This window comes from Hyperoodon ampullatus (assembly GCF_949752795.1).
Source record: "Hyperoodon ampullatus genome assembly, chromosome: 19".
Taxonomy (NCBI): Eukaryota; Metazoa; Chordata; class Mammalia; order Artiodactyla; family Ziphiidae; genus Hyperoodon; species Hyperoodon ampullatus.
This window is the reverse complement of record NC_136932.1, coordinates 23,551,186-23,565,459: the sequence shown is the minus strand read 5'-3', so window position 1 is coordinate 23,565,459 and position 14,274 is coordinate 23,551,186.

The window sequence follows — 14,274 nt, the reverse complement described above, 5'->3', positions numbered from 1 at the left end:
GAAGATGTAAATCTTATCGGGTCTTTGAAATATAAACACTCCAGGAGATAATAAAACACTGCCCACAGAGAAAGAATAAAAAGAATAGAGGCTTTTAAAAATACAGACTGGTATAGAAATCTAGTCCACGGGATTACCTGTCAAAGGCAAATACAAATCTAAAAAGCCTTCTCCACAAACAGTAGAAAATTCTAGCCATTTGAGTGAGTTGGATTCAACTTTTATAAACTAATGGGTTTTGTATTGTTTACATGATTCATGGCTAAAATTTTGGAATGAAAGCTATAGGGTTTCTGTGTGTGTGTGTGTGTCTGTTTATGTATATCTATAAACAGCATGTTATGTATCTGTGATATTTTTCTACCTCTAGATGATATTTTAAAAATTAATTTTTAAAAGAGGTCTATTTAATTGGCTTAAAGAAAAATAAACTTTAGTATCAGTAGTATACTTATGTAAAACTAAATTTTCTTTCACCTGCCAGAAGGACAAGCTTTTCTTGGAATATCCATCTGTTTTTGATAAGACTGTGAAAAGGTACTCTTTACTTTTAAGTAATTTGCCTAGAAAACAAAGATTCTGTGTTTTATTAAAATAAGTTCCTGTGTTTTTATCAGGTCTTTGATTACTTAAGAAAATGGAGTCTTCTCTATTAAAAAAGCTAAGTTTTTTTTGCAAGTATGTAGCTTTCTGTATTTGCCTTCAAAGTCATTGTCACTTTTGGTTAGATGGATAACTAAGTATGCTTCACAGTGACCTATGAGCCTATTTAATCGAATTTTAAAATCTTTTGATACTTTTGATAAACTTCTCCAAAATCAAATTCTAAAACAAGTCTTTTTGACCTAGAACTTTGGAATTTTCCAGAAGGCTGATGGAACATCTCAAAATATTTGTTCTCTCTCCTTATAAAAAAGAAATATTAAACAAATTGGGCTCATTTGATATATTAAATTACATGGAAAGCACTGTCAAATAAGAGATAATGCCAAACTTCAAGTTACATTTATATGAAATTCCTAAAAATCTGTATATATGTTATCAATCATAATTCTAATTACTGTTTTTAAAAGGATGTAAGAGAAATAACCAAATTCCCTTGTCAGTTGCATTATAACAAACTCTTATCAGATCTTTAACTATGGCCATTTTTAAGCCTTCTGTCATTTACAGAGTTATTGTTTTATTCCGATGCTTTTGCAAAAGTGTTCCTACAAAAGTGCTTCATTTTCAGGGAGTTTCATAAAAAGACTCTGACGAGTGTAAGCTTCTGATAACTCAGATCAACCTGCCTTCACGTGGCAGGGGCAACAAGGCACCTTTCAAGTGCTTCTCCAAGGCTACCTGCACAGCCCCACCATGTGTCATGGCATGGCAGCCTGAGACCTGTCCCTGTTCTTCTTCCCACATCAGTAAAACGGGCCCATTACACTGATGATACAATGTTAACACGTGGAGACTGGCCTCCGCTGCAGGACCCTCTGCAGACTTTGCTGGAACATTGGTGAGGGAGAGGATGGGTGGGGACCCCACAGAAAATCCAAGGCCTGGCCACCCTCGTAAAGTTTTGGGGGAGTCCTTTGGTTGGGTAAGACATGTGCTGTGCCAGAAGCTGTGATCGGTAAGATGTGAGCCTATTCAACCCCTATGAACATGAAGGAGTTGCAAGCCTTTGCAGGGATTTGGGGTTTGGGAGGACTTTTATTCCCCACCTTTAACAGGGCCTCCATCCCTTTACCAGTACATAAAGAAAGAGCACGTGTGGGACTGGGGACCAGAGCAGCAAGCTGCCTTTTAGACGGCAAGAATACCAGTGAAGCAGATGAAAGCTCTGGGCATCCCCCAAACAGGGCTACCATCTGAGTTAGATGCCTGTGACTTTGGAAAGTACAGGTGGGCATGATGGCAGAGACAACAGGAGAGAAAAACCCCAGGACTGCCCTCTGGAAGGTGGCAAACACCTAATACACCACCATAGAACGACTCCTAGCAACCTACACAATTGCTAGAACCTCTCACAAAGAAATAGCATATCATAGTGGAATAGTAAGAACTTTCCTTCCTATCAAGGGCTGAACTGAAAATAGGTTCCAGTGATCCCCCTCTGCCATGGCTCAAATTCCCATTCTGACTAAGTGGCCTGTTTACAGCAGAGGAGCACCCTGCCTGCCAGCCCAGTGTCTCTAGAAATGCAGGTGCTACGAAGCCCTGTATATCCTCCAAATGCTCTATTCCTGTGGTGGTCCCCGTGGCTGCAGAGAAGGAATGGAAGAAATTCTGTTTGATGCCCTTGAAATACAGTGACTTGGTTAATGCTTGTCCTATGTGTTCTAAAAAGTGCCCAAGGCAACTGCCAAGAGTCTGGGGCCATCCACTGGGAATTTCCAACCAGTGAGGGATTGGCAAATTGATTACATTGACCCCTTCTCTCTAAATATGCCTTGGTTTATGTGGACACTGCATTTGGCCTAAACCAAGCTTTCCCCTGTCATTGTGCAAACCAGGCTCTCAAGGGAATTAAAGAAGCTGAGTATCACGTACAGATACCTTCACCCAATAGACAGTGATTGGGGATCACATTTCAAAGGTCATGCTATGCAAGACTGGGCAAAAGAACATAGCATTGGAGGGCCCATCTCCCGCATAACCCACAAGCAACAACACTGACAGAAACGGAGAATGGGATATTAAAGCAGCAGATTAAATTACTAACAGGTAAAACCACCTTGGCTGGGTAGACTAAAGTACTTTCCCAGGCTTTAATACATTTGAAGGATCAGCCAGTAGGGCCTGTTGTCCCATAGGCCAGACTGGGAACCCCTGCCAAGACACGCAAGGCTGTAACGGTATGGAAGTCACGGAAGACCCACTGCCCTGACTCTTACCATGGATCAACGTGCTGTGCTGCCGAGAACACCAGGCCCTGGGAAACGCAATGGGACGTTTGCTGGGATTTGCAATGGGACGTCCCACTGGGATGGGTGAGTTACCTCACACCCCTGGGTGAAGGGGAACCAGTCTCCACCGGGACCCCCCCATCCGGCTGCAAGAGGGGCTGTTGGAAACACACTGCACCTGGCGTGGAACACGCAGCTTGGAAAGAGGGGAGAAGATGGGGGTCCCGGTCGGGCACATCCCTCCCCCAGTCCACCTCCTCTCGCCAGGCAGAGCTGCCTCCCCAGGCCGACATGCATGGTCTGCACCACCAGGTCACGTCCCTAAAACTGCCACCTCCCGCCTGTCAAAGGCAGCCGAGCATCTTTTCCCACGGGGATGACCACTGGCGCCATCTTGGTTCCTCTCTCGGCCTAGAGGGCGTTATGGTGCACACACAGCCCCTCTTGAATCCACCCAGCCAGGCATCCATGACAGCCCACCAGGCTTGTCTTTACCACACACGACAGTGTCTCTAATGAGAAAGGCCGTCCTCCCAAACAGGATGACCTCGGACGTGATTACTGCCTTGCCAGGAGGTACCTGTGCCCTCGTCCAAACAGTGCCCCCGGCACAGCTCATTAACAACTCCCGGGAAATACAAATAGAATCTGGGTCATAAAGCCTAACCTTGTTTTTTCCTTCGGGCTTGGCTTAGTCACGTGCTCAGAGCGTGCCGCGACCTTGCACCCTCGCGGGAGTTCCTAGTACAAAATGGCGGCGCCCACACCTCCGCTCGGCGGCCCGTGCATAGAAGCTGCCCACTACACGTCAACCCACGATGGCGCTGGCGGGCCGTGTGCTGAGAGGCCTCTCCCATCGCCGTCTGGAGCCAGAGCCGCACAGCTGCCCCAGCCCCGCGAGAACCCCGCCTTCTCCTCGGGAGAACCCCGCCCCTTCCCCAGCTGACTGAACCCTGCAAAGCAGCCCCGCCCCCCAGCCGCCCGCGTGAGGGCTTGTGCTCGAAGGTGGAGCTCACACCTCTGCCATCTCTTTTCCAAGCGTAATGTTTTCCCTGGCTTCTGAGCCGAACTCGGTCTCCTTCTGTTGGCGCAAAGGATGCTGGGCAGGAGGACCCTTGCTGGGCCCTGACTTGGGAGGACTGGTAACAATCCCTGATGAGTCCGCTCTGGTGTCATCTTTATTCAATCCCACGAGGACGGTCGTGAACACTCTGCGTGATCAGACCCCCCAGCCTAGGGTACTTAAGAAATCTGTGGTTCCGGTCATGGGGCTCTTGGTGGGAGAAACTGTAACTTATTTCGGGAATCAGTTTCCTCTCGCCTGTGCCTGTATTTTTGCTGTGGCATCCGCCTCCCGTGCAGCCGCATAGCTGCTGAAGGGGCCACCTCCATGCTGGTGAGACCCCTCGCTGATAGCTCAGGGCACCTCGTGGGGGGCGAGGGGCGGCGTGTGAGACTGTGGGAGCCGGTGCGGAGCTTGGAGGGGGCCGCGGAGAGGATGTGGCCACCTGCTGACCCCCGGAGCTGGATCCGGGCAGTGGGAGCCTCCTCACCCCTCCCCCGTCCTTGGAACGTACCTCCGGCCCACGGGTCCCGCGGTGGGAGCCATTTTCAAGGATGTAGCCTGGAGCGAACGATTTGTTATCAGCTACCGACTGAATACATTCCTGAACCCCGTTAAGGCTTCTAGACGAACTTTTAAGATTCTAGCCGTGGATGTGAAGACCTGCTCTTCTCTCTGTGCCCAGGACAAGCCTCGCATGTAAGTCCCCTGCTTCCTAACCCTGCCACCGCCCAGTCTGGAGGGGCTCTTTCTTCGGGCTCTCCTTGCCCTCTGTGCTCAGGGTCCCATTTCAGACGTCCCCTGGGAAAGCTCCCGAGGTTTCCGAACCAACAGCATCACCCATGCAAACCGGGTCAGAGGAACACCCATCCTGGTAAATATTCTACTATGGAGTGTGACCCCGTGGGACTTGGCCACCCGGACACCAGTTTCCAAAGGTGAGGGCCAAATGGAGAATGGCCTTAAAATGGCTTCTGGATTTTTATCTGTTGACTTTAAAAAATGTATTTACAAGAAGTGTTCATTTTAATCCTAAACATAAATGATTTTATTTTACTCTTCAGTGCGGTTGGCATTGACGTGCCCTTGTTTGGGGAAAATTCTCAGTGGATTCTTTTCTGACAATGAGCCTGGGGAAGCACGTCGCTTTCTGCTCCTTTGTCTTTCTCCAGGGGAGGCGGTCTCAGCGATCTTGTCAGCAGGTGCTGGGGGCGTTAGGGAAGCAGAGAACTTCAGGTTCAAAAGCCTCAGGTTTCCCTCCACTCGTTAGCTTATTCTAGGGCTAGACCTATACTCTGAAGAGTACCGAATCTTACTCTGAGGAATAGTTCCCTAATGTTTCTTTTGGTATCAGATATTTGCAAATGAAACTACTGTGAAGCATCATCATATCACGTTCGGTAGATTTTTACATGACTTGTGTCTGCTTAAGTCTATGGGAAGGAAGTCTATCTACAACACAGGTACATGGCATAGCAGATATGGGAAATATATAAATTCCACTTTGTAGAGAGGGTCTTGTACTCATTCTTGTTACACTGTAGAATCCTGCTTCCCGTCTCACCTTGGGCTTTAATTTCAAACATGCAATGATACACTTATAAATTTTTGTAAAGGCGATTTTTAGGTCAGCCTTTGAAAGGGAAACATGTTCCTGCCCAAAGAATAAATCAAAACGGACATTTGTTTATTTAGTCAGAAGTGTGTCTGTACAGCTCTCCCCTGAAGCTGCCTGGAGTGCTTACTAGCATAACTAACACTAAGAAGTAGCTTTCATAGGTGAACTTCAGTAGAAAAGGAACCAGGGAGATAATCACTGATGGTTTATCCTCCCCTCCCCTCCCTTCCCTTCCCCCCCCTTCCCTTCCCCCCCTCCTTTCTTTTACTCCTTTCTTTTCTTTTCCTCCCCCACTGTTCCCTTCCCCCCTCCTCTCTTTTCTTTTACTCCTTTCTTTTCTTTTACTCCCCCACTGTTCCCTTCCCCCCTCCTCTCTTTTCTTTTACTCCTTTCTTTTCTTTTACTCCCCCACTGTTCCCTTCCCCCCTCCTCTCTTTTCCTCCCCCACTGTTCCCTTCCCCCCTCCTCTCCTTTCTTTTACTCCTTTCTTTTCTTTTCCTCCCCCACTGTTCCCTTCCCCCTCCTCTCTTTTCTTTTCCTCCCCCACTGTTCCCTTCCCCCCTCCTCTCTTTTCCTCCCCCACTGTTCCCTCCCCCCCTCCTCTCCTTTCTTTTACTCCTTTCTTTTCTTTTCCTCCCCCACTGTTCCCTTCCCCCTCCTCTCTTTTCTTTTCCTCCCCCACTGTTCCCTTCCCCCCTCCTCTCTTTTCCTCCCCCACTGTTCCCTTCCCCCCTCCTCTCTTTTCCTCCCCCACTGTTCCCTCCCCACTCCTCTCTTTTCTTTTCCTCCCCCACTGTTCCTTCCCTGCCTCCTCTCTTTTCCTCCCCTACTGTTCCCTTCCCCCCTCCTCTCTTTTCTTTTCCTCCGCTCCCCCCTCCTCTCTTTTCCTCCCCCACTGTTCCCTTCCCCCTCCTCTCTTTTCTTTTCCTCCGCTCCCCCCTCCTCTCTTTTCCTCCCCCACTGTTCCCTTCCCCCCTCCTCTCTTTTCTTTTCCTCCGCTCCCCCCTCCTCTCTTTTCTTTTCCTCCGCTCCCCCCTCCTCTCTTTTCCTCCCCCACTGTTCCCTTCCCCCCTCCTCTCTTTTCCTCCCCCACTGTTCCCTTCCCCCCTCCTCTCCTTTCTTTTACTCCTTTCTTTTCTTTTCCTCCCCTCCCCTCACCCCCCTCTCTTTTCCTCCCCCACTGTTCCCTCCCTTTTCTTTCTTTCCTCCTCCTCCTCCCTCTCCTCTTTCTCCTCCTTCTTCTTTAAGAAATGACATAATTTAAGGCACTGCCACAGATGATTTAAAACATGTACTTACCTTCCTATTTTGGAAATGACCTAAAAGGAAAAAATGATGTAAAGGAAGAAAACGACAGATTAGAATAGTTCACCTTCTCTCTGTGAGAATGAATCTTCTGAGCAGAAAGAATGGTCTCTAGTAGCATAACAGGCCGGTAGCTGGAGGCTGTCTGTTCATTGTCAGGGTGATGTTTGGTCCTGGTTTGGAAAATGAAAAGATAATTTAATCGTGTGTGTGTGTGTGTGTGTGTGTGTGTGTGTGTGTGTGTGTTTTAGCAGAATTACCCCGATAGTGCCATGGGGCTGGCAGAGTAAGGATCTCGTCCCAATGGCCTAAGGACATACAATTATGGAACCGGAGGGATGTGTGGTGACCGCCAGCCAGTCTGGAACTTTGGTTGTATTCACAGCAGTCCATTCAACACCCTTAATCCTTGCCCAGGCGGTAGACCTCTTCTGTGTTATTTTGACTTTCCAACCCAAGGTGGTTTTCTTCCCCCAAAGGCAGGTAAGAACAACTCCATCAGGTCAGCAGGAAAACATGAACAAAACGGGAGAATCTGGAATTCTATTCAGGACAGGTCCCGTTTGTCTATGAAGTTACACATATCTTGAATAGCCTGACCTGTAAAACAACAAGCAAACAAGCAAAAAGTAAACAAGAACCAGAAACAGAGAAAAAAAAATATTAATAACCAAAACAAACCAAAAACTGTCCTCTGCTTCTGTGGGTTGCTAATTTTTTAACATAATAAAAAATTACTATAAAAAGAAGAGATTTTCTTGAAGGAAATGTAGATAAGCAAGAAGAAGAAAATGAAAATCACCTCTAATTCTAGCATTCAGAAAAAACATACAGTGTTTACATTTTGGGGAATGGACTTTCAGTATGTTTGTGTGTGTTTGTGTGTGTGTCTTTCTCTCCTTTACACATCCAATACACACAGTATATAAATTTATATAATATATAAAGTTTACAAAATACATATTTATAAAAATGAAACATTTTTGCTTTTCTTTCTCTTAATAAGCATACCCATCCTTTAATAACTGCCAAGTATATGATTGAATAAATATACTCTTGTAACTGGCCATTATTATTGGATAAGGTGTTTTTCAATTTTTCCTTCTTATTAGTTATTTTATAAAAGTGTCTTGTAGCCACATCTTTGTGACATGACCAATGTTTACTTAGGATAAATTCCTAGAAGCAGGATTTCTGTGTTAAAGGTTAATAATATTTTACATAGCATTTAAATCTTTAACATTCTCTCAGGAGCAGTGTATGAGATTGCCCAGTTTCATATACTATTCCTGAGTATAATCATTAAAGTTAAAATATCTAAAAGTGAATTGTTTAAGAAGAATAACCAGGCAGTTTAATGCTGCCATTTTGAATAGTCAGACCTCATTGCAGAACCAAAGGTCTCTTTCAGGAATTCACTTGTTACCAAATGACGTAGAGTCATATTCAAGGCAGAAGTCCACAGTGGTCTTGCCAAAGGGTTGTACATTCATTTGTAAGAAAGGTCACGTCTTTCTGGCTTAATTCAAAGGAGCGGAAGCTGGCTTGCTTCCAGGTAGGATATCCTGATTGGAAGTCAGCTCTGACATTCAGCTTTGCTCCTTCCTTACCATCGTTTTGGTGTAAATTCTTTAAAGAGGAGTGTGGTGTCTACACATGCTGGTTTGCACACACACAGTGTGACACACGTGATCTACTTTAGTCACCCTGTGCCACTTCGGGGCCCAAGGGGAGGAGGGGATAGGAAACAGGCTGAGGAAACTGGAAGTTCTTCCTGGTAAACCCATATCAAATGTTAGTGTTTGGCCCACAGACAATTATTCCATCTATTATTCCTATCAACAGCAATGAGTAGCAATTTAAAAAAATCATGTGTGCCTGCCAGCACTACACTGCATGCTATACAATATGCTTAGGTCAAAGTCCTTGCTAGACCTTTTACTGTAGCCTTGAAAATGATGTCTTAAACGTCTGCAAAGCTCTTTAGAGTTGACAAAGTGTTTTCACATTAATAAGCTTATGTATGGTGAGTTGTCAGATTTGGTGGGGCTTTCTGCTTTTACCTGTCTTTGAAGAATGCTCTGTTTTGGACCTTCTGGAGATTCCTTGTGTTTCAGGTTTGTGATTTAAATCCTTATGGAAAAAGCAATGATGGGCTCGAATCCTTTATCCTATTTCTTAACGGGCTGCAATAAACTAGCAGATGTGGGGAGCTGTTATGACACATTTAAATAAATAAAAAGTACATAAAAGTCAGGCTGGGGCAAGATATGCTTTCATTCAGTGCCTTGTCCCCTGGAAGGCAACAAGAAAAAGTCCTGTGGGCCCTGGATTAGAAAAATCCCCAAACATCTTTCATGCATGGCTGGAAGTGTAAGACTTGGTGTCCTGGCTCTAGTCCAGGGCAAAGGGGAATTTCAAAAGCTGGTTCACATACTTGTAATTTTCCAGTTTGAAGCACACACTTCCTATCCTGGCCATTTGTGCTGTCTGAGAGCAGCCAGCAAACTGGTTGTGAAGAGGGCAAAAGCTTCTTGATATCTTAAAACCATAAAGTGCTGTGGGATGTTTTTGGATGAAGAGTTCACAGAGATGATTAATTTTGTGACCACTCCGTGGTCATTAGTGCAGTTCTAGACTTCCAGTGTTTCATTAGTGTGGTTTGCATTATTAGTTTACTTGGAGAATCATGAATTATTGATGTGGTCATTCTACGATGGGGAGGAAATAAAAAGGCATAGATTTCTGTTGTTGTTTTTAATCCTAGTTTATGAGCTGCAGTGCCCTAAGTGCTTGGGAAAGCTACAACAAGATTTGTTAATTCTCAAAAGGAGATGCTGGTGCAAAGGACAAGCAGAGGAGTCCCAGAGGGTCTTCGAGCAGCAGAATAGTAGCAGGAGCCACAAAATGATTGAAATGGAGGATTCTTGCAAAAGTTAGGAGGCAGTGGGTTAAAAAGGTAAAACCAAGAGCCATTTGACTCTGCAGGTTAGGAATAGCTTTTAAAATGCTGGAGCTAAAACTAAGCCCGTGCGCCACAACTACGGAGCCTGCTCTCTAGAGCCCGTGTGCCACAACTACTGAAGCCTGCATGCCTAGAGCCCATGCTCCACAACAAGAGAAGCCACTGCAATGAGAAGCCCATGCACCGCAGCGAAGAGTAGCCCCCACTCGCCGCAACTAGAGAAAGCCCACGTGCAGCAACAAAGACCCAACGCAGCCAAAAAAAAAAAAAAAAAAAAATGGAGCTAAGTGCTAAGAGAAAGCTCCCAAGAAGAGGGACACATGTTGTGTGTCCTACCTGGGCTGCATGGCCATCATGGGTGCTTGGTGGGTGTCGTCATGAATGGCTGCTCTGTTCATTGGTTCCTGTGACTGGGCAGAAATCCCAGGTCGGGGAGGGGATGGGAGCAGAGGGTATTTGCTTAAGAAATGGATCAGTACTTTCTCCTTTGAAAAAACTTACAAATAAAGCCACAGCCTTGTTGACCGCTACCCTCAATCCCAGCATTCTCTCCAGATCTGCTTATCCTTCTGGCTGGTTTCTGTGCTCTTTTGTGATTTTGGCTTTCTGTAAATGGTACCATACCACACACATGAACTAAAACTTGCTTGTAGCATGGCCAATGTCTCATGAAGCTCTTTCTATGTCAGTTGATACAGAACCACGTTTTGTTTGAAACTGCTGTGCTGCATTCCACGGAATACTCTATATATGCGGTCATTCTCCTATGAATGGATATTTAGGCTTTTCTGATGATGCCTGTCCAGTAAGAACAGTGTTGTGGATTCCAGGTGTGTGCTGTCAGTTATTTTCTGCCCAGGCAGGGAGAGAAGAAATGATATTCCAAATGATATTCTAAGATTGGTGGGCTGGGACTGTCAGACACATTTTTTGGATGTTTATTTGTGTGAGTAGACCTTTTACATAGCCCAAGAGGCAAATGACCCCACTAGAGTATTGACTGATTTTTATGTGACCAATCAGAGGCCACTTGTATAGGACAGTTAGATTATTATATTAACATTTTTCTGTTTTCTCCTTTCTGTAAGGGTGAGAGAAAAAAATAATTTTTAATGTATATTTTAGACTTCAGTGAGAACTTTCTTTTCTACCCACCCTTTTATTACTTCTAGTTTTCAATACAGGTATACCTCCTTTTGCTAAAATTCTCTTTATTGTGCTTCACAAATATGTAGATTAATAGAAACACCTATGCAAACTTAATGTTTTGGCATTAGTTTATGGCAAAGCTTAGAACATGTTCTTTACAGCCAAAGGTGTTTGTGTTGATTTCTGATTTTAATGACTGTGTTGCCTTCTTCTTCTGTGGCTGACACTTGACTGATATCTGGTTACAACATGTGTGGATCATTTGAGCAGCCATAGAAGGTGTTGATTTTCCTCCTAAAGTCATTAAAAGAACAAATCCGATTATGGAGAATAATGATTTGATCACAACATCCGTGAAGAATAGAGGACCCACTGATTAAAATGACCTGGTTTTAAAATATTTATTTTGTTCATGGGTTTTAACGGTTTATATTCTCATCTGGCAGAAAGGGAACATTTGCCTACTACCAAGTTGAAAGCATTACAGGTCGTGTTATTACACAATGACCTATGCAGGGGGGGATATTTCATTTAAGTCTCTGTACCTTCTGTGTCATAAAATAAGTATTAGATGTTTCAAAAATAATGAAAAATAGGCTTTTCCCCGGTGACTTTGCTTGGTGGCTACCATTCGAAAAAGAAGAGTGAGTTTAGTTCAGGCGATCTGAGAGCAAAGGGTACAGGCGAAAATCGATGATAAAATTGAAGATAAATCCCACCCTCCTGAAATCTCTAAGGGCAGAGTGCATCTGGTCTGGTCTAACACGTTTGGGAATTTCAGATTTCTGAAAGGTCAGAAATTTCTGATTGGAGTGATTAATTGGCGTTGAATTTTGACACTCAGATGTAACTTGGAGTTTTGGGGGAATTTGATGATGACGTTTGATGACTTTCTTATCTGGGAAAGAAGGTGTGTTGGGGACTGCTGTTATGGAGTGGGGTGATTCTCTCTGGAAATATCCAACTTTGATTGTACTCATGCTAACTTCCTGATCGCTGCTTGAAGTTGTAACATCATGGCAAATTCTTGTGTTGCTCCTAAATCTGGCAGGGGATCATTGCCTATTCCCTGGCAAAGAGGTTCGGCATTTCCAGTTACCCAGGTGTAGGAACAAGAATGCTCTTCCACCCGTGGGGCTCAGCTCAGCCCTGTGCAAAGGAATTGGCCCCTTTGGAGTCCTTTTTGATTTGCTGTGCTAGTTGGAGCAAGGGGCACTTGAACAGGCTTGATTTGTTTTTGTTTATAAGAGACAAACAGACAGACAACTCCCCGGCATTGATCAGGTAATCAGCAAGTGTTTATGGAGTATTTACTGTGCACTCTCAGTCCTGCCACGTGCTGTTGGGAATGTGACAGTGAATGATCAGGAGCTGCTGAACTACCTCCCTTCCCACCCCATCCTCTTCAGGCAGGACCTTCCACTTATCTCTCCTGAAAGTCCCAAGTCAGATAACATTCAGGACCACATCCTGCCTTCTCAGAAACATCTAACACGTCAGGAGGGAATACAGAGGCTGGCTCGCCACGGGGCTCTGGCCTTGGGACTGCTGGAACTTGGCTCCTTGCCCATCCTTCTCGTCTGCGTCCTAGACCCTTGCTGGACAGCTTTGTTGCTGTTGTTCCTGAGTCTCCTTCTGGCCTCTCCAGGGTTCTTGCCTGTCCACGTGTCGCCTCCTGTCAGTTCCAAGTCAGATTCCCAGCTCCGCTGTCTTTTGGATTCAACTCCTGTCGACTCCAGAATCTGCCCCTGTCTTGGCCTCACTTTGGTGACCCCAAGTTTTGCTTTGGGCTCTAGAGTCTGCCGTTTTTTCAGCTCACAGCCTGATGCTGAGCCATAGATTATATCTGTTATGGCTTCATCCAGCTGGTCCCAAGGGGAGGGTGGGCAAGACGACATGAATGTCTTGTTCAAAAATTATTACCTCTTTAGGGAAACTGGTCCAGTTTCCCTAAGGGATCTAGCTTGTCACTTGAGGGATCTACCTTGTCACTAAGTCCATGTAGGCTAGATTCTTTCTCATGCTTCTTGTATTCAGTATTACTTTTTGCACCATGCTCCTTAGCATCCAATGCCAACTTTCCCATTTGGAGGTCTGCCCAGTGGTACAGTTAGAGAAATAATGATACTGACGGGCCTCTGTATGTATGTGATCATTATAGCTTAGTCTATAAGGATACATACAATCCTTTTTTTAAAAGTTATAATTAATTTATTATATATAATTATGCATAATTATGCATCATATAGTAAAGTGCTGTGATAGGAGATAGCAGTCATAATATATACATATATGATTAAAAATAGAATGTATAATACAATCCCCTTTTTATAAAAGTAAATTATGAATGTGCATATGTATATACATTTTCAAAAGCGTGGAAGGAAATTAAAAAACGTGATAGTGACTATCCTCAAAGTAAGGTTACAGATGACTTTTCATTTCCTTCCTGTTGATGAATATAGTTTTAAAATTTTAGAAAACCTATATAACTTTGTAATAAGACAAAATAATAAAACTCATTTTAAACTATTGATCAAGCTAAACCTTTTGCTGACCAAACAAAATCTGGCTATTTTAATTAGGACACATACAGTCCTTTAATTTATCTGACCTCAGTTTCCTAACTTGTAAAATATGGTTAATAATAGCCAGCTTATCTATCTCCCAGGATGGTTATAAGTCCAAACTAAAGTGTTCTACAAGTACCTTCTAAAGGAATTAGAAAATTCTAAAAGCGCAATTAGAGTGCTATAGAAATAAAATAAATCATCTTCATTCTCAGAAGTCTATAATGGATGTCTTTAGGGCGATTTTTGAACCCATCCTCCCATTGTTTCCTATAAAATAGGAAATCACCCAATGAGAGCTCCTTTTTTTGAGGGGGGGGCATTAGTCTGTGAATCATAGATTTATTTCTTCTAAAGTGACAATTAAATGTAAAGAGAAAGAAAGCCCAACTGCATAAACACATCTATTTCTATTTTAAACTCCAAGTGCATCACCCAAACCACAAAACCCCGGGATCAAATTTAGCTCCTTCCCAGCCCATGCCCAGCCCTCGGGCTCTCCCAGAGGTGAACTGCTGGGAAAGTGTCTGGGCTCTAAGCCCAGGCTGTTTAAATGGCTTCTTCCTCTCCTCCCCCCACGCCTTCCCTCCAGCACACCTGTTTGCAGATCCCTTTCCTCTCTGGCCCAGGCGTCTTGATTCTGGTCACGACCACCTGTTAAGGATGACGCAGATTTAGCCCTACGCACATCCTTGCCTTGCTGCTGC